The following is a 27812-nucleotide window of genomic DNA, read 5'->3' as shown; positions in this document are numbered from 1 at the left end:
GGATTCCGAGGCGTTGGCGTGGAGAAACAAAGGTCTTTCCTGGAGGAGTCTGTCTGATGGAGGCAGGAGAAGTGGAGATCAGGCAGTCAGGTGGAATGATGTGTTGCGGAGGGAGATCAACTTCTGAGGCATCCGAGGAACGAGAGAGAGCATCGGCTCTAATGTTCTTATCGGCAGGACGAAAGTGAATCTCAAAATTAAATCGGGCAAAGAACAGAGACCACCGGGCCTGGCGAGGATTCAGCCGTTGAGCCGACTGGAGGTAGGAGAGGTTCTTGTGGTCGGTGTAGATAATAACAGGAAATCTTGATCCCTCCAGCAGATGCCTCCATTCCTCAAGTGCTAATTTAATGGCTAGAAGTTCTCGATCCCCGATGGAGTAGTTCCTCTCCGCTGGAGAGAAGGTCCTAGAGAAAAAACCACAAGTGACAGCATGCCCGGAAGGATTTTTTTGTAGAAGAACAGCTCCAGCTCCTACTGAGGAGGCATCAACCTCCAATAGGAAGGGTTTGGAAGGGTCAGGTCTGGAGAGCACGGGAGCCGAAGAAAAGGCAGACTTGAGTTGTTTAAAGGAGTCTTCTGCTTGAGGAGGCCAGGACTTGGGATCAGCATTTTTCTTGGTTAAAGCCACGATAGGAGCCACAATGGTAGAAAAATGTGGAATAAATTGCCTGTAATAATTGGCGAACCCCAAAAAGCGTTGGATAGCACGGAGTCCGGAGGGGCGTGGCCAATTTAAGACGGCAGAGAGTTTGTCTGGATCCATCTGTAGTCCCTGGCCAGAGACCAAATATCCTAGAAAAGGAAGAGATTGGCATTCAAACAGACATTTCTCAATTTTGGCATAGAGTTGGTTGTCACGAAGTCTCTGAAGAACCATACGGACATGCCGGCGGTGTTCCTCTAGATTGGCAGAAAAAATTAGGATATCGTCCAGATATACCACAACACAGGAGTATAATAGATCACGAAAAATTTCATTGACAAAGTCTTGGAAGACGGCAGGGGCATTGCACAGTCCAAAGGGCATGACCAGATACTCAAAGTGTCCATCTCTGGTGTTAAATGCCGTTTTCCACTCGTCCCCCTCTCTGATGCGGATGAGGTTATAGGCGCCTCTTAAGTCCAATTTAGTGAAGATGTGGGCACCTTGGAGGCGATCAAAGAGTTCAGAGATGAGGGGTAAGGGGTAGCGGTTCTTAACCGTGATTTTATTAAGACCGCGGTAGTCAATGCAAGGACGTAGGGAGCCATCTTTTTTGGAGACAAAGAAAAATCCGGCTCCGGCAGGAGAGGAGGATTTACGGATAAAGCCCCTTTTTAGATTCTCCTGGACGTATTCGGACATGGCAAGAGTCTCTGGGGCAGAGAGAGGATAAATTCTGCCCCGGGGTGGAGTAGTACCCGGGAGGAGGTCGATAGGGCAATCATAAGGCCTGTGAGGAGGTAGAGTCTCAGCTTGTTTTTTGCAGAAAACATCCGCGAAGTCCATATAGGCCTTGGGGAGACCGGTTACTGGAGGAACCACAGAGTTACGGCAAGGGTTACTGGGAACCGGTTTTAGACAATTCTTGGAACAAGAGGACCCCCAACTCTTGATCTCCCCAGTGGACCAATCCAGGGTTGGGGAATGAAGTTGAAGCCAGGGAAGTCCAAGGAGAATCTCCGAGGTGCAATTGGGGAGGACCAAAAGTTCAATCCTCTCATGATGAGATCCGATGCTCATAAGAAGGGGCTCCGTGCGGAAACGTATGGTACAGTCCAATCTTTCATTATTTACACAATTGATGTAGAGGGGTCTGGCGAGACTGGTCACTGGGATGTTGAACCTGTTGACGAGAGAGGCCAAAATAAAATTTCTTGCAGAACCAGAGTCCAAGAAGGCCACTGTAGAGAAGGAGAAGGCAGAAGCAGACATCCGCACCGGCACAGTAAGACGTGGAGAAGCAGAGTAGACATCAAGGACTGTCTCACCTTTGTGCGGAGTCAGCGTACGTCTTTCCAGGCGGGGAGGACGGATAGGACAATCCCTCAGGAAGTGTTCGGTACTAGCACAGTACAGGCAGAGGTTCTCCATACGGCGTCGTGTCCTCTCTTGAGGTGTCAGGCGAGACCGGTCGACCTGCATAGCCTCCACGGCGGGAGGCACAGGAACAGATTGCAGGGGACCAGAGGAGAGAGGAGCCGAGGAGACGAAACGCCTCGTGCGAACAGAGTCCATATCTTGGCGGAGTTCCTGACGCCTTTCAGAAAAACGCATGTCAATGCGAGTGGCTAGGTGAATAAGTTCATGTAGATTAGCAGGAATTTCTCGTGCGGCCAGAACATCTTTAATGTTGCTGGATAGGCCTTTTTTGAAGGTCGCGCAGAGGGCCTCATTATTCCAGGACAATTCTGAAGCAAGTGTACGGAATTGTACGGCATACTCGCCAACGGAAGAATTACCCTGGACCAGGTTCAACAGGGCAGTCTCAGCAGAAGAGGCTCGGGCAGGTTCCTCAAAGACACTTCGGATTTCCGAGAAGAAGGAGTGTACTGAGGCAGTGACGGGGTCATTGCGGTCCCAGAGCGGTGTGGCCCATGACAGGGCTTTTCCGGACAGAAGACTGACTACGAAAGCCACCTTAGACCTTTCAGTGGGAAACAGGTCCGACATCATCTCCAGATGCAGGGAACATTGGGAAAGGAAGCCACGGCAAAACTTAGAGTCCCCATCAAACTTATCCGGCAAGGATAAGCGTATCCCAGGAGCGGCCACTCGCTGCGGAGGAGGTGCAGGAGCTGGCGGAGGAGATGACTGCTGAAGCTGTGGTAGCAACTGTTGTAGCATAACGGTCAGTTGAGACAGCTGTTGGCCTTGTTGCGCAATCTGTTGTGACTGCTGGGCGACCACCGTGGTGAGGTCAGCGACAACTGGCAGAGGAACTTCAGCGGGATCCATGGCCGGATCTACTGTCACGATGCCGGCTGGCAGGTAGTGGACCCTCTGTGCCAGAGAGGGATTGGCGTGGACCGTGCTAGTGGACCGGTTCTAAGCCACTACTGGTTTTCACCAGAGCCCGCCGCAAAGCGGGATGGTCTTGCTGCGGCGGTAGTGACCAGGTCGTATCCACTAGCAACGGCTCACCTCTCTGGCTGCTGAAGATAGGCGCGGTACAAGGGAGTAGGCAGAAGCAAGGTCGGACGTAGCAGAAGGTCGGGGCAGGCAGCAAGGATCGTAGTCAGGGGCAACGGCAGAAGGTCTGGAAACACTGGCAAGGGACACACAAGGAACGCTTTCACTGGCACTAAGGCAACAAGATCCGGCAAGGGAGTGCAAGGGAAGTGAGGTAATATAGGGAGTGCACAGGTGATAACTCTAATTGGAACCACTGCGCCAATCAGCGGCGCAGTGGCCCTTTAAATCGCAGAGACCCGGCGCGCGCGCGCCCTAGGGAGCGGGGCCGCGCGCGCCGGGACAGAACAGACGGGGAGCGAGTCAGGTAGGAGAGCCGGGGTGCGCATCGCGAGCGGGCGCTACCCGCATCGCGAATCGCATCCCGGCTAGCAGCAGGATCGCAGCGCCCCGGGTCAGGGGACGTGACCGGGGCGCTGCAGCGGAGGAGGTGAAGCGAGCGCTCCGGGGAGGAGCGGGAACCCGGAGCGCTCGGCGTAACACTCCTCCTACTTGCATGTGACACTGGGCTTAGGATCTGCATAGGAAACACACACACAAGCACACACCTACCTTTGTTGCCTGCAGATGCCTCCTTGGCTGTCCCCAAACGGTATCAAACCAACACCCACGGGAAGCTGTAAGCATAGAGGACATGCCTGCACCCCATTGGACTTACCTGTGTGGGTTAAATCCGGGTTATTTGACAACCTATGGCGGTGATGGTTCTGCTCAGGCAGAGCAGTGCTGATGCTCCTCATAAAGCTGTCGCTGCTGTGAAGGTTCTAGGTGACATCACAAATCCCTATGGTTACATACACAACAAAGCTGGGTTGTTGTTGTTTACACTCTGCAAGGCCTGTGGAAGTGAGTGACATCATAGCACTGTAGTTCTGAGGGTTCTAGATGGATGCAACAATCTCCTGTTGCTTCTATGAAGGCCGTAATAGACGACATCACCAAACAGCTCCATAGTCACATACACAGCAAAGGAGAGATGTTGTTTACACCTAGTGATGTCAGTGGTATTGAGTGACATCACAGCACAGTGCTAAGGCTCCTGGGCCTGGACACAGCAGCGGCTGCAATATCTCAACGGAGAATACGTTTATATATATGTGTGTGTGTGCGCGTATATATATATATATATATATATATATATATATATATATATATTTCTCCGCCGAAATCACTTTTAAACCCATTTCCACCTTTTTTTCCCTTCTCTTCCTCTTACTTTTTTTTCACGTTTTTTTACGTTTTTCTCCTTTTCGCCTCTTTTCTGGGCGTATTATTCTTCTTTTTCTTCTTTTTTTTCGTCTAATGCATACCCCATCAGTGCAGCAATGCTTATTCAATACCGCCAGCAGATGGAGACACTGGGGGATAATTTTCTAAGGATTTATACTGATTTTTCCTGTCTGAATTTGTCGCACAGAAAGTTGCAGGCCAAATATGTGTGACATTTCTGCGACTTTAGCTTCTAGAGCATTTTTACAACATTATACATAGGTGCTGAATACATAAAAAGCGACTGTTCAGCGACAGACAAGTCGCATCGGCTGAAAGTAGGCCAGAATGTCAGTCCATGTTGGAGCAGGTTTAGATACAGTCTAAAGTATAGATCTCAAAGTCTGTGCACAGAATTTAGCAAGGGCCTCGCACCTTCTGATGCATCAGGTAGGTGCACAATAGCATAGCCTAACCCTCTGTACTTTGGTCTATATTGATGCGGGACATAGACAGCCAGCTGATGACCAATCCATTAGTGCAATGGATGGCTGGAAGCATTTGTCTTTGCCTTTGCAATACCACAGAAGCAATGCATGGTCAATGTACAGCAATGACACACCTGTGTGAACAGCCAGGAGACCCCCCCCATGTTATGTTACATAGTTACATAGTTAGTACGGTCGAAAAAAGACATATGTCCATCAAGTTCAACCAGGGAATTAAGGGGTAGGGGTGTGGCGCGATATTGGGGAAGGGATGAGATTTTATATTTCTTCATAAGCATTAATCTTATTTTGTCAATTAGGAACATTCAGCACCCACCCGCTATCAAGGCAGCTGCCTATCATGTCATGCCCTACCTGCACAGGTGTGCTGGCTACTCAAATGATCCAATTAAGGAGGCCATTTAGTCAGCAGCAGCAGAAGTCCTGTGCCTGGACGCTCCAACAGCGGCCAGACACAAGCAGAAGCAGCAGCAGCAGCACCACCTTTTGTTTTTTGGCTGCAGCAGCAAGGCCCACAGGGCTGGCTAGCTGGCTAGCCAGCAAGCAGGTAGCAATGAAAGTAGGAATCTTTCTTTTTAACCCTGTAAGGGGGTGGTGCACTGTACCCGAAGATACTGCCATATCGGGTCAATGCATAGGGCGACGGAAGCAAGCTTCGAAATCGGCCCCCGTTCTCAAAAATCCATTTAATATATGGTCCCCAGATAGGGGACGTATCAGATATTAAACTGATAAGAACAGATACTACACTTGATCTTAGCCAAAAGGCCGAGAAGCGATAACCGTGAAAGGGGCGGGCCCAACAAGGTCCCCTTCATGGGCACTATCACTGCTTGCTGTCAGGGAGGCTGCCAGACAATTTTCCATGCACACTCTGGGCTGGGGGGCAGTCAACCACCAGTACACACAGCAGAACCTAAACCCATACCATTATTGCTAAGCAGCAAGACAGGGGCCCATTGCACTCCCACGGGGCCTTTTTAAATGCAATCCATAACCCGGATTTGCCAGGAACCCTTCTTACTCCTCCTACTTGCATGTGACACTGGGCTTAGGATCTGCATAGGAAACACACACACAAGCACACACCTACCTTTGTTGCCTGCAGATGCCTCCTTGGCTGTCCCCAAACGGTATCAAACCAACACCCACGGGAAGCTGTAAGCATAGAGGACATGCCTGCACCCCATTGGACTTACCTGTGTGGGTTAAATCCGGGTTATTTGACAACCTATGGCGGTGATGGTTCTGCTCAGGCAGAGCAGTGCTGATGCTCCTCATAAAGCTGTCGCTGCTGTGAAGGTTCTAGGTGACATCACAAATCCCTATGGTTACATACACAACAAAGCTGGGTTGTTGTTGTTTACACTCTGCAAGGCCTGTGGAAGTGAGTGACATCATAGCACTGTAGTTCTGAGGGTTCTAGATGGATGCAACAATCTCCTGTTGCTTCTATGAAGGCCATAATAGACGACATCACCAAACAGCTCCATAGTCACATACACAGCAAAGGAGAGATGTTGTTTACACCTAGTGATGTCAGTGGTATTGAGTGACATCACAGCACAGTGCTAAGGCTCCTGGGCCTGGACACAGCAGCGGCTGCAATATCTCAACGGAGAATACGTTTATATATATGTGTGTGTGTGCGCGTATATATATATATATATATATATATATATATATATATATATATATATTTCTCCGCCGAAATCACTTTTAAACCCATTTCCACCTTTTTTTCCCTTCTCTTCCTCTTACTTTTTTTTCACGTTTTTTTACGTTTTTCTCCTTTTCGCCTCTTTTCTGGGCGTATTATTCTTCTTTTTCTTCTTTTTTTTCGTCTAATGCATACCCCATCAGTGCAGCAATGCTTATTCAATACCGCCAGCAGATGGAGACACTGGGGGATAATTTTCTAAGGATTTATACTGATTTTTCCTGTCTGAATTTGTCGCACAGAAAGTTGCAGGCCAAATATGTGTGACATTTCTGCGACTTTAGCTTCTAGAGCATTTTTACAACATTATACATAGGTGCTGAATACATAAAAAGCGACTGTTCAGCGACAGACAAGTCGCATCGGCTGAAAGTAGGCCAGAATGTCAGTCCATGTTGGAGCAGGTTTAGATACAGTCTAAAGTATAGATCTCAAAGTCTGTGCACAGAATTTAGCAAGGGCCTCGCACCTTCTGATGCATCAGGTAGGTGCACAATAGCATAGCCTAACCCTCTGTACTTTGGTCTATATTGATGCGGGACATAGACAGCCAGCTGATGACCAATCCATTAGTGCAATGGATGGCTGGAAGCATTTGTCTTTGCCTTTGCAATACCACAGAAGCAATGCATGGTCAATGTACAGCAATGACACACCTGTGTGAACAGCCAGGAGACCCCCCCCATGTTATGTTACATAGTTACATAGTTAGTACGGTCGAAAAAAGACATATGTCCATCAAGTTCAACCAGGGAATTAAGGGGTAGGGGTGTGGCGCGATATTGGGGAAGGGATGAGATTTTATATTTCTTCATAAGCATTAATCTTATTTTGTCAATTAGGAACATTCAGCACCCACCCGCTATCAAGGCAGCTGCCTATCATGTCATGCCCTACCTGCACAGGTGTGCTGGCTACTCAAATGATCCAATTAAGGAGGCCATTTAGTCAGCAGCAGCAGAAGTCCTGTGCCTGGACGCTCCAACAGCGGCCAGACACAAGCAGAAGCAGCAGCAGCAGCAGCAGCACCACCTTTTGTTTTTTGGCTGCAGCAGCAAGGCCCACAGGGCTGGCTAGCTGGCTAGCCAGCAAGCAGGTAGCAATGAAAGTAGGAATCTTTCTTTTTAACCCTGTAAGGGGGTGGTGCACTGTACCCGAAGATACTGCCATATCGGGTCAATGCATAGGGCGACGGAAGCAAGCTTCGAAATCGGCCCCCGTTCTCAAAAATCCATTTAATATATGGTCCCCAGATAGGGGACGTATCAGATATTAAACTGATAAGAACAGATACTACACTTGATCTTAGCCAAAAGGCCGAGAAGCGATAACCGTGAAAGGGGCGGGCCCAACAAGGTCCCCTTCATGGGCACTATCACTGCTTGCTGTCAGGGAGGCTGCCAGACAATTTTCCATGCACACTCTGGGCTGGGGGGCAGTCAACCACCAGTACACACAGCAGAACCTAAACCCATACCATTATTGCTAAGCAGCAAGACAGGGGCCCATTGCACTCCCACGGGGCCTTTTTAAATGCAATCCATAACCCGGATTTGCCAGGAACCCTTCTTACTCCTCCTACTTGCATGTGACACTGGGCTTAGGATCTGCATAGGAAACACACACACAAGCACACACCTACCTTTGTTGCCTGCAGATGCCTCCTTGGCTGTCCCCAAACGGTATCAAACCAACACCCACGGGAAGCTGTAAGCATAGAGGACATGCCTGCACCCCATTGGACTTACCTGTGTGGGTTAAATCCGGGTTATTTGACAACCTATGGCGGTGATGGTTCTGCTCAGGCAGAGCAGTGCTGATGCTCCTCATAAAGCTGTCGCTGCTGTGAAGGTTCTAGGTGACATCACAAATCCCTATGGTTACATACACAACAAAGCTGGGTTGTTGTTGTTTACACTCTGCAAGGCCTGTGGAAGTGAGTGACATCATAGCACTGTAGTTCTGAGGGTTCTAGATGGATGCAACAATCTCCTGTTGCTTCTATGAAGGCCATAATAGACGACATCACCAAACAGCTCCATAGTCACATACACAGCAAAGGAGAGATGTTGTTTACACCTAGTGATGTCAGTGGTATTGAGTGACATCACAGCACAGTGCTAAGGCTCCTGGGCCTGGACACAGCAGCGGCTGCAATATCTCAACGGAGAATACGTTTATATATATGTGTGTGTGTGCGCGTATATATATATATATATATATATATATATATATATATATATATATATATATTTCTCCGCCGAAATCACTTTTAAACCCATTTCCACCTTTTTTTCCCTTCTCTTCCTCTTACTTTTTTTTCACGTTTTTTTACGTTTTTCTCCTTTTCGCCTCTTTTCTGGGCGTATTATTCTTCTTTTTCTTCTTTTTTTTCGTCTAATGCATACCCCATCAGTGCAGCAATGCTTATTCAATACCGCCAGCAGATGGAGACACTGGGGGATAATTTTCTAAGGATTTATACTGATTTTTCCTGTCTGAATTTGTCGCACAGAAAGTTGCAGGCCAAATATGTGTGACATTTCTGCGACTTTAGCTTCTAGAGCATTTTTACAACATTATACATAGGTGCTGAATACATAAAAAGCGACTGTTCAGCGACAGACAAGTCGCATCGGCTGAAAGTAGGCCAGAATGTCAGTCCATGTTGGAGCAGGTTTAGATACAGTCTAAAGTATAGATCTCAAAGTCTGTGCACAGAATTTAGCAAGGGCCTCGCACCTTCTGATGCATCAGGTAGGTGCACAATAGCATAGCCTAACCCTCTGTACTTTGGTCTATATTGATGCGGGACATAGACAGCCAGCTGATGACCAATCCATTAGTGCAATGGATGGCTGGAAGCATTTGTCTTTGCCTTTGCAATACCACAGAAGCAATGCATGGTCAATGTACAGCAATGACACACCTGTGTGAACAGCCAGGAGACCCCCCCCATGTTATGTTACATAGTTACATAGTTAGTACGGTCGAAAAAAGACATATGTCCATCAAGTTCAACCAGGGAATTAAGGGGTAGGGGTGTGGCGCGATATTGGGGAAGGGATGAGATTTTATATTTCTTCATAAGCATTAATCTTATTTTGTCAATTAGGAACATTCAGCACCCACCCGCTATCAAGGCAGCTGCCTATCATGTCATGCCCTACCTGCACAGGTGTGCTGGCTACTCAAATGATCCAATTAAGGAGGCCATTTAGTCAGCAGCAGCAGAAGTCCTGTGCCTGGACGCTCCAACAGCGGCCAGACACAAGCAGAAGCAGCAGCAGCAGCACCACCTTTTGTTTTTTGGCTGCAGCAGCAAGGCCCACAGGGCTGGCTAGCTGGCTAGCCAGCAAGCAGGTAGCAATGAAAGTAGGAATCTTTCTTTTTAACCCTGTAAGGGGGTGGTGCACTGTACCCGAAGATACTGCCATATCGGGTCAATGCATAGGGCGACGGAAGCAAGCTTCGAAATCGGCCCCCGTTCTCAAAAATCCATTTAATATATGGTCCCCAGATAGGGGACGTATCAGATATTAAACTGATAAGAACAGATACTACACTTGATCTTAGCCAAAAGGCCGAGAAGCGATAACCGTGAAAGGGGCGGGCCCAACAAGGTCCCCTTCATGGGCACTATCACTGCTTGCTGTCAGGGAGGCTGCCAGACAATTTTCCATGCACACTCTGGGCTGGGGGGCAGTCAACCACCAGTACACACAGCAGAACCTAAACCCATACCATTATTGCTAAGCAGCAAGACAGGGGCCCATTGCACTCCCACGGGGCCTTTTTAAATGCAATCCATAACCCGGATTTGCCAGGAACCCTTCTTACTCCTCCTACTTGCATGTGACACTGGGCTTAGGATCTGCATAGGAAACACACACACAAGCACACACCTACCTTTGTTGCCTGCAGATGCCTCCTTGGCTGTCCCCAAACGGTATCAAACCAACACCCACGGGAAGCTGTAAGCATAGAGGACATGCCTGCACCCCATTGGACTTACCTGTGTGGGTTAAATCCGGGTTATTTGACAACCTATGGCGGTGATGGTTCTGCTCAGGCAGAGCAGTGCTGATGCTCCTCATAAAGCTGTCGCTGCTGTGAAGGTTCTAGGTGACATCACAAATCCCTATGGTTACATACACAACAAAGCTGGGTTGTTGTTGTTTACACTCTGCAAGGCCTGTGGAAGTGAGTGACATCATAGCACTGTAGTTCTGAGGGTTCTAGATGGATGCAACAATCTCCTGTTGCTTCTATGAAGGCCATAATAGACGACATCACCAAACAGCTCCATAGTCACATACACAGCAAAGGAGAGATGTTGTTTACACCTAGTGATGTCAGTGGTATTGAGTGACATCACAGCACAGTGCTAAGGCTCCTGGGCCTGGACACAGCAGCGGCTGCAATATCTCAACGGAGAATACGTTTATATATATGTGTGTGTGTGCGCGTATATATATATATATATATATATATATATATATATATATATATTTCTCCGCCGAAATCACTTTTAAACCCATTTCCACCTTTTTTTCCCTTCTCTTCCTCTTACTTTTTTTTCACGTTTTTTTACGTTTTTCTCCTTTTCGCCTCTTTTCTGGGCGTATTATTCTTCTTTTTCTTCTTTTTTTTCGTCTAATGCATACCCCATCAGTGCAGCAATGCTTATTCAATACCGCCAGCAGATGGAGACACTGGGGGATAATTTTCTAAGGATTTATACTGATTTTTCCTGTCCGAATTTGTCGCACAGAAAGTTGCAGGCCAAATATGTGTGACATTTCTGCGACTTTAGCTTCTAGAGCATTTTTACAACATTATACATAGGTGCTGAATACATAAAAAGCGACTGTTCAGCGACAGACAAGTCGCATCGGCTGAAAGTAGGCCAGAATGTCAGTCCATGTTGGAGCAGGTTTAGATACAGTCTAAAGTATAGATCTCAAAGTCTGTGCACAGAATTTAGCAAGGGCCTCGCACCTTCTGATGCATCAGGTAGGTGCACAATAGCATAGCCTAACCCTCTGTACTTTGGTCTATATTGATGCGGGACATAGACAGCCAGCTGATGACCAATCCATTAGTGCAATGGATGGCTGGAAGCATTTGTCTTTGCCTTTGCAATACCACAGAAGCAATGCATGGTCAATGTACAGCAATGACACACCTGTGTGAACAGCCAGGAGACCCCCCCCATGTTATGTTACATAGTTACATAGTTAGTACGGTCGAAAAAAGACATATGTCCATCAAGTTCAACCAGGGAATTAAGGGGTAGGGGTGTGGCGCAATATTGGGGAAGGGATGAGATTTTATATTTCTTCATAAGCATTAATCTTATTTTGTCAATTAGGAACATTCAGCACCCACCCGCTATCAAGGCAGCTGCCTATCATGTCATGCCCTACCTGCACAGGTGTGCTGGCTACTCAAATGATCCAATTAAGGAGGCCATTTAGTCAGCAGCAGCAGAAGTCCTGTGCCTGGACGCTCCAACAGCGGCCAGACACAAGCAGAAGCAGCAGCAGCAGCACCACCTTTTGTTTTTTGGCTGCAGCAGCAAGGCCCACAGGGCTGGCTAGCTGGCTAGCCAGCAAGCAGGTAGCAATGAAAGTAGGAATCTTTCTTTTTAACCCTGTAAGGGGGTGGTGCACTGTACCCGAAGATACTGCCATATCGGGTCAATGCATAGGGCGACGGAAGCAAGCTTCGAAATCGGCCCCCGTTCTCAAAAATCCATTTAATATATGGTCCCCAGATAGGGGACGTATCAGATATTAAACTGATAAGAACAGATACTACACTTGATCTTAGCCAAAAGGCCGAGAAGCGATAACCGTGAAAGGGGCGGGCCCAACAAGGTCCCCTTCATGGGCACTATCACTGCTTGCTGTCAGGGAGGCTGCCAGACAATTTTCCATGCACACTCTGGGCTGGGGGGCAGTCAACCACCAGTACACACAGCAGAACCTAAACCCATACCATTATTGCTAAGCAGCAAGACAGGGGCCCATTGCACTCCCACGGGGCCTTTTTAAATGCAATCCATAACCCGGATTTGCCAGGAACCCTTCTTACTCCTCCTACTTGCATGTGACACTGGGCTTAGGATCTGCATAGGAAACACACACACAAGCACACACCTACCTTTGTTGCCTGCAGATGCCTCCTTGGCTGTCCCCAAACGGTATCAAACCAACACCCACGGGAAGCTGTAAGCATAGAGGACATGCCTGCACCCCATTGGACTTACCTGTGTGGGTTAAATCCGGGTTATTTGACAACCTATGGCGGTGATGGTTCTGCTCAGGCAGAGCAGTGCTGATGCTCCTCATAAAGCTGTCGCTGCTGTGAAGGTTCTAGGTGACATCACAAATCCCTATGGTTACATACACAACAAAGCTGGGTTGTTGTTGTTTACACTCTGCAAGGCCTGTGGAAGTGAGTGACATCATAGCACTGTAGTTCTGAGGGTTCTAGATGGATGCAACAATCTCCTGTTGCTTCTATGAAGGCCGTAATAGACGACATCACCAAACAGCTCCATAGTCACATACACAGCAAAGGAGAGATGTTGTTTACACCTAGTGATGTCAGTGGTATTGAGTGACATCACAGCACAGTGCTAAGGCTCCTGGGCCTGGACACAGCAGCGGCTGCAATATCTCAACGGAGAATACGTTTATATATATGTGTGTGTGTGCGCGTATATATATATATATATATATATATATATATATATTTCTCCGCCGAAATCACTTTTAAACCCATTTCCACCTTTTTTTCCCTTCTCTTCCTCTTACTTTTTTTTCACGTTTTTTTACGTTTTTCTCCTTTTCGCCTCTTTTCTGGGCGTATTATTCTTCTTTTTCTTCTTTTTTTTCGTCTAATGCATACCCCATCAGTGCAGCAATGCTTATTCAATACCGCCAGCAGATGGAGACACTGGGGGATAATTTTCTAAGGATTTATACTGATTTTTCCTGTCTGAATTTGTCGCACAGAAAGTTGCAGGCCAAATATGTGTGACATTTCTGCGACTTTAGCTTCTAGAGCATTTTTACAACATTATACATAGGTGCTGAATACATAAAAAGCGACTGTTCAGCGACAGACAAGTCGCATCGGCTGAAAGTAGGCCAGAATGTCAGTCCATGTTGGAGCAGGTTTAGATACAGTCTAAAGTATAGATCTCAAAGTCTGTGCACAGAATTTAGCAAGGGCCTCGCACCTTCTGATGCATCAGGTAGGTGCACAATAGCATAGCCTAACCCTCTGTACTTTGGTCTATATTGATGCGGGACATAGACAGCCAGCTGATGACCAATCCATTAGTGCAATGGATGGCTGGAAGCATTTGTCTTTGCCTTTGCAATACCACAGAAGCAATGCATGGTCAATGTACAGCAATGACACACCTGTGTGAACAGCCAGGAGACCCCCCCCATGTTATGTTACATAGTTACATAGTTAGTACGGTCGAAAAAAGACATATGTCCATCAAGTTCAACCAGGGAATTAAGGGGTAGGGGTGTGGCGCGATATTGGGGAAGGGATGAGATTTTATATTTCTTCATAAGCATTAATCTTATTTTGTCAATTAGGAACATTCAGCACCCACCCGCTATCAAGGCAGCTGCCTATTATGTCATGCCCTACCTGCACAGGTGTGCTGGCTACTCAAATGATCCAATTAAGGAGGCCATTTAGTCAGCAGCAGCAGAAGTCCTGTGCCTGGACGCTCCAACAGCGGCCAGACACAAGCAGAAGCAGCAGCAGCAGCACCACCTTTTGTTTTTTGGCTGCAGCAGCAAGGCCCACAGGGCTGGCTAGCTGGCTAGCCAGCAAGCAGGTAGCAATGAAAGTAGGAATCTTTCTTTTTAACCCTGTAAGGGGGTGGTGCACTGTACCCGAAGATACTGCCATATCGGGTCAATGCATAGGGCGACGGAAGCAAGCTTCGAAATCGGCCCCCGTTCTCAAAAATCCATTTAATATATGGTCCCCAGATAGGGGACGTATCAGATATTAAACTGATAAGAACAGATACTACACTTGATCTTAGCCAAAAGGCCGAGAAGCGATAACCGTGAAAGGGGCGGGCCCAACAAGGTCCCCTTCATGGGCACTATCACTGCTTGCTGTCAGGGAGGCTGCCAGACAATTTTCCATGCACACTCTGGGCTGGGGGGCAGTCAACCACCAGTACACACAGCAGAACCTAAACCCATACCATTATTGCTAAGCAGCAAGACAGGGGCCCATTGCACTCCCACGGGGCCTTTTTAAATGCAATCCATAACCCGGATTTGCCAGGAACCCTTCTTACTCCTCCTACTTGCATGTGACACTGGGCTTAGGATCTGCATAGGAAACACACACACAAGCACACACCTACCTTTGTTGCCTGCAGATGCCTCCTTGGCTGTCCCCAAACGGTATCAAACCAACACCCACGGGAAGCTGTAAGCATAGAGGACATGCCTGCACCCCATTGGACTTACCTGTGTGGGTTAAATCCGGGTTATTTGACAACCTATGGCGGTGATGGTTCTGCTCAGGCAGAGCAGTGCTGATGCTCCTCATAAAGCTGTCGCTGCTGTGAAGGTTCTAGGTGACATCACAAATCCCTATGGTTACATACACAACAAAGCTGGGTTGTTGTTGTTTACACTCTGCAAGGCCTGTGGAAGTGAGTGACATCATAGCACTGTAGTTCTGAGGGTTCTAGATGGATGCAACAATCTCCTGTTGCTTCTATGAAGGCCATAATAGACGACATCACCAAACAGCTCCATAGTCACATACACAGCAAAGGAGAGATGTTGTTTACACCTAGTGATGTCAGTGGTATTGAGTGACATCACAGCACAATGCTAAGGCTCCTGGGCCTGGACACAGCAGCGGCTGCAATATCTCAACGGAGAATACGTTTATATATATGTGTGTGTGTGCGCGTATATATATATATATATATATATATATATATATATATATATATATATATATATTTCTCCGCCGAAATCACTTTTAAACCCATTTCCACCTTTTTTTCCCTTCTCTTCCTCTTACTTTTTTTTCACGTTTTTTTACGTTTTTCTCCTTTTCGCCTCTTTTCTGGGCGTATTATTCTTCTTTTTCTTCTTTTTTTTCGTCTAATGCATACCCCATCAGTGCAGCAATGCTTATTCAATACCGCCAGCAGATGGAGACACTGGGGGATAATTTTCTAAGGATTTATACTGATTTTTCCTGTCTGAATTTGTCGCACAGAAAGTTGCAGGCCAAATATGTGTGACATTTCTGCGACTTTAGCTTCTAGAGCATTTTTACAACATTATACATAGGTGCTGAATACATAAAAAGCGACTGTTCAGCGACAGACAAGTCGCATCGGCTGAAAGTAGGCCAGAATGTCAGTCCATGTTGGAGCAGGTTTAGATACAGTCTAAAGTATAGATCTCAAAGTCTGTGCACAGAATTTAGCAAGGGCCTCGCACCTTCTGATGCATCAGGTAGGTGCACAATAGCATAGCCTAACCCTCTGTACTTTGGTCTATATTGATGCGGGACATAGACAGCCAGCTGATGACCAATCCATTAGTGCAATGGATGGCTGGAAGCATTTGTCTTTGCCTTTGCAATACCACAGAAGCAATGCATGGTCAATGTACAGCAATGACACACCTGTGTGAACAGCCAGGAGACCCCCCCCATGTTATGTTACATAGTTACATAGTACGGTCGAAAAAAGACATATGTCCATCAAGTTCAACCAGGGAATTAAGGGGTAGGGGTGTGGCGCGATATTGGGGAAGGGATGAGATTTTATATTTCTTCATAAGCATTAATCTTATTTTGTCAATTAGGAACATTCAGCACCCACCCGCTATCAAGGCAGCTGCCTATCATGTCATGCCCTACCTGCACAGGTGTGCTGGCTACTCAAATGATCCAATTAAGGAGGCCATTTAGTCAGCAGCAGCAGAAGTCCTGTGCCTGGACGCTCCAACAGCGGCCAGACACAAGCAGAAGCAGCAGCAGCAGCACCACCTTTTGTTTTTTGGCTGCAGCAGCAAGGCCCACAGGGCTGGCTAGCTGGCTAGCCAGCAAGCAGGTAGCAATGAAAGTAGGAATCTTTCTTTTTAACCCTGTAAGGGGGTGGTGCACTGTACCCGAAGATACTGCCATATCGGGTCAATGCATAGGGCGACGGAAGCAAGCTTCGAAATCGGCCCCCGTTCTCAAAAATCCATTTAATATATGGTCCCCAGATAGGGGACGTATCAGATATTAAACTGATAAGAACAGATACTACACTTGATCTTAGCCAAAAGGCCGAGAAGCGATAACCGTGAAAGGGGCGGGCCCAACAAGGTCCCCTTCATGGGCACTATCACTGCTTGCTGTCAGGGAGGCTGCCAGACAATTTTCCATGCACACTCTGGGCTGGGGGGCAGTCAACCACCAGTACACACAGCAGAACCTAAACCCATACCATTATTGCTAAGCAGCAAGACAGGGGCCCATTGCACTCCCACGGGGCCTTTTTAAATGCAATCCATAACCCGGATTTGCCAGGAACCCTTCTTACTCCTCCTACTTGCATGTGACACTGGGCTTAGGATCTGCATAGGAAACACACACACAAGCACACACCTACCTTTGTTGCCTGCAGATGCCTCCTTGGCTGTCCCCAAACGGTATCAAACCAACACCCACGGGAAGCTGTAAGCATAGAGGACATGCCTGCACCCCATTGGACTTACCTGTGTGGGTTAAATCCGGGTTATTTGACAACCTATGGCGGTGATGGTTCTGCTCAGGCAGAGCAGTGCTGATGCTCCTCATAAAGCTGTCGCTGCTGTGAAGGTTCTAGGTGACATCACAAATCCCTATGGTTACATACACAACAAAGCTGGGTTGTTGTTGTTTACACTCTGCAAGGCCTGTGGAAGTGAGTGACATCATAGCACTGTAGTTCTGAGGGTTCTAGATGGATGCAACAATCTCCTGTTGCTTCTATGAAGGCCATAATAGACGACATCACCAAACAGCTCCATAGTCACATACACAGCAAAGGAGAGATGTTGTTTACACCTAGTGATGTCAGTGGTATTGAGTGACATCACAGCACAGTGCTAAGGCTCCTGGGCCTGGACACAGCAGCGGCTGCAATATCTCAACGGAGAATACGTTTATATATATGTGTGTGTGTGCGCGTATATATATATATATATATATATATATATATATATATATATATATATATTTCTCCGCCGAAATCACTTTTAAACCCATTTCCACCTTTTTTTCCCTTCTCTTCCTCTTACTTTTTTTTCACGTTTTTTTACGTTTTTCTCCTTTTCGCCTCTTTTCTGGGCGTATTATTCTTCTTTTTCTTCTTTTTTTTCGTCTAATGCATACCCCATCAGTGCAGCAATGCTTATTCAATACCGCCAGCAGATGGAGACACTGGGGGATAATTTTCTAAGGATTTATACTGATTTTTCCTGTCTGAATTTGTCGCACAGAAAGTTGCAGGCCAAATATGTGTGACATTTCTGCGACTTTAGCTTCTAGAGCATTTTTACAACATTATACATAGGTGCTGAATACATAAAAAGCGACTGTTCAGCGACAGACAAGTCGCATCGGCTGAAAGTAGGCCAGAATGTCAGTCCATGTTGGAGCAGGTTTAGATACAGTCTAAAGTATAGATCTCAAAGTCTGTGCACAGAATTTAGCAAGGGCCTCGCACCTTCTGATGCATCAGGTAGGTGCACAATAGCATAGCCTAACCCTCTGTACTTTGGTCTATATTGATGCGGGACATAGACAGCCAGCTGATGACCAATCCATTAGTGCAATGGATGGCTGGAAGCATTTGTCTTTGCCTTTGCAATACCACAGAAGCAATGCATGGTCAATGTACAGCAATGACACACCTGTGTGAACAGCCAGGAGACCCCCCCCATGTTATGTTACATAGTTACATAGTTAGTACGGTCGAAAAAAGACATATGTCCATCAAGTTCAACCAGGGAATTAAGGGGTAGGGGTGTGGCGCGATATTGGGGAAGGGATGAGATTTTATATTTCTTCATAAGCATTAATCTTATTTTGTCAATTAGGAACATTCAGCACCCACCCGCTATCAAGGCAGCTGCCTATCATGTCATGCCCTACCTGCACAGGTGTGCTGGCTACTCAAATGATCCAATTAAGGAGGCCATTTAGTCAGCAGCAGCAGAAGTCCTGTGCCTGGACGCTCCAACAGCGGCCAGACACAAGCAGAAGCAGCAGCAGCAGCACCACCTTTTGTTTTTTGGCTGCAGCAGCAAGGCCCACAGGGCTGGCTAGCTGGCTAGCCAGCAAGCAGGTAGCAATGAAAGTAGGAATCTTTCTTTTTAACCCTGTAAGGGGGTGGTGCACTGTACCCGAAGATACTGCCATATCGGGTCAATGCATAGGGCGACGGAAGCAAGCTTCGAAATCGGCCCCCGTTCTCAAAAATCCATTTAATATATGGTCCCCAGATAGGGGACGTATCAGATATTAAACTGATAAGAACAGATACTACACTTGATCTTAGCCAAAAGGCCGAGAAGCGATAACCGTGAAAGGGGCGGGCCCAACAAGGTCCCCTTCATGGGCACTATCACTGCTTGCTGTCAGGGAGGCTGCCAGACAATTTTCCATGCACACTCTGGGCTGGGGGGCAGTCAACCACCAGTACACACAGCAGAACCTAAACCCATACCATTATTGCTAAGCAGCAAGACAGGGGCCCATTGCACTCCCACGGGGCCTTTTTAAATGCAATCCATAACCCGGATTTGCCAGGAACCCTTCTTACTCCTCCTACTTGCATGTGACACTGGGCTTAGGATCTGCATAGGAAACACACACACAAGCACACACCTACCTTTGTTGCCTGCAGATGCCTCCTTGGCTGTCCCCAAACGGTATCAAACCAACACCCACGGGAAGCTGTAAGCATAGAGGACATGCCTGCACCCCATTGGACTTACCTGTGTGGGTTAAATCCGGGTTATTTGACAACCTATGGCGGTGATGGTTCTGCTCAGGCAGAGCAGTGCTGATGCTCCTCATAAAGCTGTCGCTGCTGTGAAGGTTCTAGGTGACATCACAAATCCCTATGGTTACATACACAACAAAGCTGGGTTGTTGTTGTTTACACTCTGCAAGGCCTGTGGAAGTGAGTGACATCATAGCACTGTAGTTCTGAGGGTTCTAGATGGATGCAACAATCTCCTGTTGCTTCTATGAAGGCCATAATAGACGACATCACCAAACAGCTCCATAGTCACATACACAGCAAAGGAGAGATGTTGTTTACACCTAGTGATGTCAGTGGTATTGAGTGACATCACAGCACAGTGCTAAGGCTCCTGGGCCTGGACACAGCAGCGGCTGCAATATCTCAACGGAGAATACGTTTATATATATGTGTGTGTGTGCGCGTATATATATATATATATATATATATATATATATATATATATTTCTCCGCCGAAATCACTTTTAAACCCATTTCCACCTTTTTTTCCCTTCTCTTCCTCTTACTTTTTTTTCACGTTTTTTTACGTTTTTCTCCTTTTCGCCTCTTTTCTGGGCGTATTATTCTTCTTTTTCTTCTTTTTTTTTGTCTAATGCATACCCCATCAGTGCAGCAATGCTTATTCAATACCGCCAGCAGATGGAGACACTGGGGGATAATTTTCTAAGGATTTATACTGATTTTTCCTGTCTGAATTTGTCGCACAGAAAGTTGCAGGCCAAATATGTGTGACATTTCTGCGACTTTAGCTTCTAGAGCATTTTTACAACATTATACATAGGTGCTGAATACATAAAAAGCGACTGTTCAGCGACAGACAAGTCGCATCGGCTGAAAGTAGGCCAGAATGTCAGTCCATGTTGGAGCAGGTTTAGATACAGTCTAAAGTATAGATCTCAAAGTCTGTGCACAGAATTTAGCAAGGGCCTCGCACCTTCTGATGCATCAGGTAGGTGCACAATAGCATAGCCTAACCCTCTGTACTTTGGTCTATATTGATGCGGGACATAGACAGCCAGCTGATGACCAATCCATTAGTGCAATGGATGGCTGGAAGCATTTGTCTTTGCCTTTGCAATACCACAGAAGCAATGCATGGTCAATGTACAGCAATGACACACCTGTGTGAACAGCCAGGAGACCCCCCCCATGTTATGTTACATAGTTACATAGTTAGTACGGTCGAAAAAAGACATATGTCCATCAAGTTCAACCAGGGAATTAAGGGGTAGGGGTGTGGCGCGATATTGGGGAAGGGATGAGATTTTATATTTCTTCATAAGCATTAATCTTATTTTGTCAATTAGGAACATTCAGCACCCACCCGCTATCAAGGCAGCTGCCTATCATGTCATGCCCTACCTGCACAGGTGTGCTGGCTACTCAAATGATCCAATTAAGGAGGCCATTTAGTCAGCAGCAGCAGAAGTCCTGTGCCTGGACGCTCCAACAGCGGCCAGACACAAGCAGAAGCAGCAGCAGCAGCACCACCTTTTGTTTTTTGGCTGCAGCAGCAAGGCCCACAGGGCTGGCTAGCTGGCTAGCCAGCAAGCAGGTAGCAATGAAAGTAGGAATCTTTCTTTTTAACCCTGTAAGGGGGTGGTGCACTGTACCCGAAGATACTGCCATATCGGGTCAATGCATAGGGCGACGGAAGCAAGCTTCGAAATCGGCCCCCGTTCTCAAAAATCCATTTAATATATGGTCCCCAGATAGGGGACGTATCAGATATTAAACTGATAAGAACAGATACTACACTTGATCTTAGCCAAAAGGCCGAGAAGCGATAACCGTGAAAGGGGCGGGCCCAACAAGGTCCCCTTCATGGGCACTATCACTGCTTGCTGTCAGGGAGGCTGCCAGACAATTTTCCATGCACACTCTGGGCTGGGGGGCAGTCAACCACCAGTACACACAGCAGAACCTAAACCCATACCATTATTGCTAAGCAGCAAGACAGGGGCCCATTGCACTCCCACGGGGCCTTTTTAAATGCAATCCATAACCCGGATTTGCCAGGAACCCTTCTTACTCCTCCTACTTGCATGTGACACTGGGCTTAGGATCTGCATAGGAAACACACACACAAGCACACACCTACCTTTGTTGCCTGCAGATGCCTCCTTGGCTGTCCCCAAACGGTATCAAACCAACACCCACGGGAAGCTGTAAGCATAGAGGACATGCCTGCACCCCATTGGACTTACCTGTGTGGGTTAAATCCGGGTTATTTGACAACCTATGGCGGTGATGGTTCTGCTCAGGCAGAGCAGTGCTGATGCTCCTCATAAAGCTGTCGCTGCTGTGAAGGTTCTAGGTGACATCACAAATCCCTATGGTTACATACACAACAAAGCTGGGTTGTTGTTGTTTACACTCTGCAAGGCCTGTGGAAGTGAGTGACATCATAGCACTGTAGTTCTGAGGGTTCTAGATGGATGCAACAATCTCCTGTTGCTTCTATGAAGGCCATAATAGACGACATCACCAAACAGCTCCATAGTCACATACACAGCAAAGGAGAGATGTTGTTTACACCTAGTGATGTCAGTGGTATTGAGTGACATCACAGCACAGTGCTAAGGCTCCTGGGCCTGGACACAGCAGCGGCTGCAATATCTCAACGGAGAATACGTTTATATATATGTGTGTGTGTGCGCGTATATATATATATATATATATATATATATATATATATATATATATATTTCTCCGCCGAAATCACTTTTAAACCCATTTCCACCTTTTTTTCCCTTCTCTTCCTCTTACTTTTTTTTCACGTTTTTTTACGTTTTTCTCCTTTTCGCCTCTTTTCTGGGCGTATTCTTCTTCTTTTTCTTCTTTTTTTTCGTCTAATGCATACCCCATCAGTGCAGCAATGCTTATTCAATACCGCCAGCAGATGGAGACACTGGGGGATAATTTTCTAAGGATTTATACTGATTTTTCCTGTCTGAATTTGTCGCACAGAAAGTTGCAGGCCAAATATGTGTGACATTTCTGCGACTTTAGCTTCTAGAGCATTTTTACAACATTATACATAGGTGCTGAATACATAAAAAGCGACTGTTCAGCGACAGACAAGTCGCATCGGCTGAAAGTAGGCCAGAATGTCAGTCCATGTTGGAGCAGGTTTAGATACAGTCTAAAGTATAGATCTCAAAGTCTGTGCACAGAATTTAGCAAGGGCCTCGCACCTTCTGATGCATCAGGTAGGTGCACAATAGCATAGCCTAACCCTCTGTACTTTGGTCTATATTGATGCGGGACATAGACAGCCAGCTGATGACCAATCCATTAGTGCAATGGATGGCTGGAAGCATTTGTCTTTGCCTTTGCAATACCACAGAAGCAATGCATGGTCAATGTACAGCAATGACACACCTGTGTGAACAGCCAGGAGACCCCCCCCCATGTTATGTTACATAGTTACATAGTTAGTACGGTCGAAAAAAGACATATGTCCATCAAGTTCAACCAGGGAATTAAGGGGTAGGGGTGTGGCGCGATATTGGGGAAGGGATGAGATTTTATATTTCTTCATAAGCATTAATCTTATTTTGTCAATTAGGAACATTCAGCACCCACCCGCTATCAAGGCAGCTGCCTATCATGTCATGCCCTACCTGCACAGGTGTGCTGGCTACTCAAATGATCCAATTAAGGAGGCCATTTAGTCAGCAGCAGCAGAAGTCCTGTGCCTGGACGCTCCAACAGCGGCCAGACACAAGCAGAAGCAGCAGCAGCAGCACCACCTTTTGTTTTTTGGCTGCAGCAGCAAGGCCCACAGGGCTGGCTAGCTGGCTAGCCAGCAAGCAGGTAGCAATGAAAGTAGGAATCTTTCTTTTTAACCCTGTAAGGGGGTGGTGCACTGTACCCGAAGATACTGCCATATCGGGTCAATGCATAGGGCGACGGAAGCAAGCTTCGAAATCGGCCCCCGTTCTCAAAAATCCATTTAATATATGGTCCCCAGATAGGGGACGTATCAGATATTAAACTGATAAGAACAGATACTACACTTGATCTTAGCCAAAAGGCCGAGAAGCGATAACCGTGAAAGGGGCGGGCCCAACAAGGTCCCCTTCATGGGCACTATCACTGCTTGCTGTCAGGGAGGCTGCCAGACAATTTTCCATGCACACTCTGGGCTGGGGGGCAGTCAACCACCAGTACACACAGCAGAACCTAAACCCATACCATTATTGCTAAGCAGCAAGACAGGGGCCCATTGCACTCCCACGGGGCCTTTTTAAATGCAATCCATAACCCGGATTTGCCAGGAACCCTTCTTACTCCTCCTACTTGCATGTGACACTGGGCTTAGGATCTGCATAGGAAACACACACACAAGCACACACCTACCTTTGTTGCCTGCAGATGCCTCCTTGGCTGTCCCCAAACGGTATCAAACCAACACCCACGGGAAGCTGTAAGCATAGAGGACATGCCTGCACCCCATTGGACTTACCTGTGTGGGTTAAATCCGGGTTATTTGACAACCTATGGCGGTGATGGTTCTGCTCAGGCAGAGCAGTGCTGATGCTCCTCATAAAGCTGTCGCTGCTGTGAAGGTTCTAGGTGACATCACAAATCCCTATGGTTACATACACAACAAAGCTGGGTTGTTGTTGTTTACACTCTGCAAGGCCTGTGGAAGTGAGTGACATCATAGCACTGTAGTTCTGAGGGTTCTAGATGGATGCAACAATCTCCTGTTGCTTCTATGAAGGCCATAATAGACGACATCACCAAACAGCTCCATAGTCACATACACAGCAAAGGAGAGATGTTGTTTACACCTAGTGATGTCAGTGGTATTGAGTGACATCACAGCACAGTGCTAAGGCTCCTGGGCCTGGACACAGCAGCGGCTGCAATATCTCAACGGAGAATACGTTTATATATATGTGTGTGTGTGCGCGTATATATATATATATATATATATATATATATATATATATATATATATATATTTCTCCGCCGAAATCACTTTTAAACCCATTTCCACCTTTTTTTCCCTTCTCTTCCTCTTACTTTTTTTTCACGTTTTTTTACGTTTTTCTCCTTTTCGCCTCTTTTCTGGGCGTATTATTCTTCTTTTTCTTCTTTTTTTTCGTCTAATGCATACCCCATCAGTGCAGCAATGCTTATTCAATACCGCCAGCAGATGGAGACACTGGGGGATAATTTTCTAAGGATTTATACTGATTTTTCCTGTCTGAATTTGTCGCACAGAAAGTTGCAGGCCAAATATGTGTGACATTTCTGCGACTTTAGCTTCTAGAGCATTTTTACAACATTATACATAGGTGCTGAATACATAAAAAGCGACTGTTCAGCGACAGACAAGTCGCATCGGCTGAAAGTAGGCCAGAATGTCAGTCCATGTTGGAGCAGGTTTAGATACAGTCTAAAGTATAGATCTCAAAGTCTGTGCACAGAATTTAGCAAGGGCCTCGCACCTTCTGATGCATCAGGTAGGTGCACAATAGCATAGCCTAACCCTCTGTACTTTGGTCTATATTGATGCGGGACATAGACAGCCAGCTGATGACCAATCCATTAGTGCAATGGATGGCTGGAAGCATTTGTCTTTGCCTTTGCAATACCACAGAAGCAATGCATGGTCAATGTACAGCAATGACACACCTGTGTGAACAGCCAGGAGACCCCCCCCATGTTATGTTACATAGTTACATAGTTAGTACGGTCGAAAAAAGACATATGTCCATCAAGTTCAACCAGGGAATTAAGGGGTAGGGGTGTGGCGCGATATTGGGGAAGGGATGAGATTTTATATTTCTTCATAAGCATTAATCTTATTTTGTCAATTAGGAACATTCAGCACCCACCCGCTATCAAGGCAGCTGCCTATCATGTCATGCCCTACCTGCACAGGTGTGCTGGCTACTCAAATGATCCAATTAAGGAGGCCATTTAGTCAGCAGCAGCAGAAGTCCTGTGCCTGGACGCTCCAACAGCGGCCAGACACAAGCAGAAGCAGCAGCAGCAGCACCACCTTTTGTTTTTTGGCTGCAGCAGCAAGGCCCACAGGGCTGGCTAGCTGGCTAGCCAGCAAGCAGGTAGCAATGAAAGTAGGAATCTTTCTTTTTAACCCTGTAAGGGGGTGGTGCACTGTACCCGAAGATACTGCCATATCGGGTCAATGCATAGGGCGACGGAAGCAAGCTTCGAAATCGGCCCCCGTTCTCAAAAATCCATTTAATATATGGTCCCCAGATAGGGGACGTATCAGATATTAAACTGATAAGAACAGATACTACACTTGATCTTAGCCAAAAGGCCGAGAAGCGATAACCGTGAAAGGGGCGGGCCCAACAAGGTCCCCTTCATGGGCACTATCACTGCTTGCTGTCAGGGAGGCTGCCAGACAATTTTCCATGCACACTCTGGGCTGGGGGGCAGTCAACCACCAGTACACACAGCAGAACCTAAACCCATACCATTATTGCTAAGCAGCAAGACAGGGGCCCATTGCACTCCCACGGGGCCTTTTTAAATGCAATCCATAACCCGGATTTGCCAGGAACCCTTCTTACTCCTCCTACTTGCATGTGACACTGGGCTTAGGATCTGCATAGGAAACACACACACAAGCACACACCTACCTTTGTTGCCTGCAGATGCCTCCTTGGCTGTCCCCAAACGGTATCAAACCAACACCCACGGGAAGCTGTAAGCATAGAGGACATGCCTGCACCCCATTGGACTTACCTGTGTGGGTTAAATCCGGGTTATTTGACAACCTATGGCGGTGATGGTTCTGCTCAGGCAGAGCAGTGCTGATGCTCCTCATAAAGCTGTCGCTGCTGTGAAGGTTCTAGGTGACATCACAAATCCCTATGGTTACATACACAACAAAGCTGGGTTGTTGTTGTTTACACTCTGCAAGGCCTGTGGAAGTGAGTGACATCATAGCACTGTAGTTCTGAGGGTTCTAGATGGATGCAACAATCTCCTGTTGCTTCTATGAAGGCCATAATAGACGACATCACCAAACAGCTCCATAGTCACATACACAGCAAAGGAGAGATGTTGTTTACACCTAGTGATGTCAGTGGTATTGAGTGACATCACAGCACAGTGCTAAGGCTCCTGGGCCTGGACACAGCAGCGGCTGCAATATCTCAACGGAGAATACGTTTATATATATGTGTGTGTGTGCGCGTATATATATATATATATATATATATATATATATATATATATATTTCTCCGCCGAAATCACTTTTAAACCCATTTCCACCTTTTTTTCCCTTCTCTTCCTCTTACTTTTTTTTCACGTTTTTTTACGTTTTTCTCCTTTTCGCCTCTTTTCTGGGCGTATTATTCTTCTTTTTCTTCTTTTTTTTCGTCTAATGCATACCCCATCAGTGCAGCAATGCTTATTCAATACCGCCAGCAGATGGAGACACTGGGGGATAATTTTCTAAGGATTTATACTGATTTTTCCTGTCTGAATTTGTCGCACAGAAAGTTGCAGGCCAAATATGTGTGACATTTCTGCGACTTTAGCTTCTAGAGCATTTTTACAACATTATACATAGGTGCTGAATACATAAAAAGCGACTGTTCAGCGACAGACAAGTCGCATCGGCTGAAAGTAGGCCAGAATGTCAGTCCATGTTGGAGCAGGTTTAGATACAGTCTAAAGTATAGATCTCAAAGTCTGTGCACAGAATTTAGCAAGGGCCTCGCACCTTCTGATGCATCAGGTAGGTGCACAATAGCATAGCCTAACCCTCTGTACTTTGGTCTATATTGATGCGGGACATAGACAGCCAGCTGATGACCAATCCATTAGTGCAATGGATGGCTGGAAGCATTTGTCTTTGCCTTTGCAATACCACAGAAGCAATGCATGGTCAATGTACAGCAATGACACACCTGTGTGAACAGCCAGGAGACCCCCCCCCATGTTATGTTACATAGTTACATAGTTAGTACGGTCGAAAAAAGACATATGTCCATCAAGTTCAACCAGGGAATTAAGGGGTAGGGGTGTGGCGCGATATTGGGGAAGGGATGAGATTTTATATTTCTTCATAAGCATTAATCTTATTTTGTCAA

At 46.7% G+C, this 27812-nt stretch overlaps 10 non-coding genes across 10 annotated transcripts; all 10 read right to left on the bottom strand.

The window, feature by feature from the left end:
• Positions 1-5482: 5482 nt before the first annotated feature.
• Positions 5483-5673, bottom strand: LOC130327056 (U2 spliceosomal RNA). Its single transcript, XR_008871556.1, has one exon. It is a non-coding gene; the product is annotated as a U2 spliceosomal RNA (small nuclear RNA).
• Positions 5674-7751: 2078 nt separating this feature from the next.
• Positions 7752-7942, bottom strand: LOC130327055 (U2 spliceosomal RNA). The gene has a single exon (XR_008871555.1). It is a non-coding gene; the product is annotated as a U2 spliceosomal RNA (small nuclear RNA).
• Positions 7943-10018: 2076 nt separating this feature from the next.
• Positions 10019-10209, bottom strand: LOC130327054 (U2 spliceosomal RNA). The gene has a single exon (XR_008871554.1). It is a non-coding gene; the product is annotated as a U2 spliceosomal RNA (small nuclear RNA).
• Positions 10210-12277: 2068 nt separating this feature from the next.
• LOC130327053 (U2 spliceosomal RNA) lies at positions 12278-12468 on the bottom strand. Its single transcript, XR_008871553.1, has one exon. It is a non-coding gene; the product is annotated as a U2 spliceosomal RNA (small nuclear RNA).
• Positions 12469-14528: 2060 nt separating this feature from the next.
• Positions 14529-14719, bottom strand: LOC130327052 (U2 spliceosomal RNA). Its single transcript, XR_008871552.1, has one exon. It is a non-coding gene; the product is annotated as a U2 spliceosomal RNA (small nuclear RNA).
• Positions 14720-16793: 2074 nt separating this feature from the next.
• Positions 16794-16984, bottom strand: LOC130327061 (U2 spliceosomal RNA). The gene has a single exon (XR_008871560.1). It is a non-coding gene; the product is annotated as a U2 spliceosomal RNA (small nuclear RNA).
• Positions 16985-19058: 2074 nt separating this feature from the next.
• LOC130327060 (U2 spliceosomal RNA) lies at positions 19059-19249 on the bottom strand. The gene has a single exon (XR_008871559.1). It is a non-coding gene; the product is annotated as a U2 spliceosomal RNA (small nuclear RNA).
• A 2066-nt stretch (positions 19250-21315) lies between these two features.
• LOC130327059 (U2 spliceosomal RNA) lies at positions 21316-21506 on the bottom strand. Its single transcript, XR_008871558.1, has one exon. It is a non-coding gene; the product is annotated as a U2 spliceosomal RNA (small nuclear RNA).
• A 2073-nt stretch (positions 21507-23579) lies between these two features.
• Positions 23580-23770, bottom strand: LOC130327057 (U2 spliceosomal RNA). Its single transcript, XR_008871557.1, has one exon. It is a non-coding gene; the product is annotated as a U2 spliceosomal RNA (small nuclear RNA).
• A 2076-nt stretch (positions 23771-25846) lies between these two features.
• Positions 25847-26037, bottom strand: LOC130327051 (U2 spliceosomal RNA). Its single transcript, XR_008871551.1, has one exon. It is a non-coding gene; the product is annotated as a U2 spliceosomal RNA (small nuclear RNA).
• Positions 26038-27812: the final 1775 nt, after the last annotated feature.

This window comes from Hyla sarda, unplaced genomic scaffold (assembly GCF_029499605.1).
Source record: "Hyla sarda isolate aHylSar1 unplaced genomic scaffold, aHylSar1.hap1 scaffold_2909, whole genome shotgun sequence".
Classification (NCBI taxonomy): domain Eukaryota; kingdom Metazoa; phylum Chordata; class Amphibia; order Anura; family Hylidae; genus Hyla; species Hyla sarda.
The sequence above is the reverse complement of the archived record's forward strand: the minus strand, read 5'-3'. Positions and strand labels throughout refer to the sequence as shown.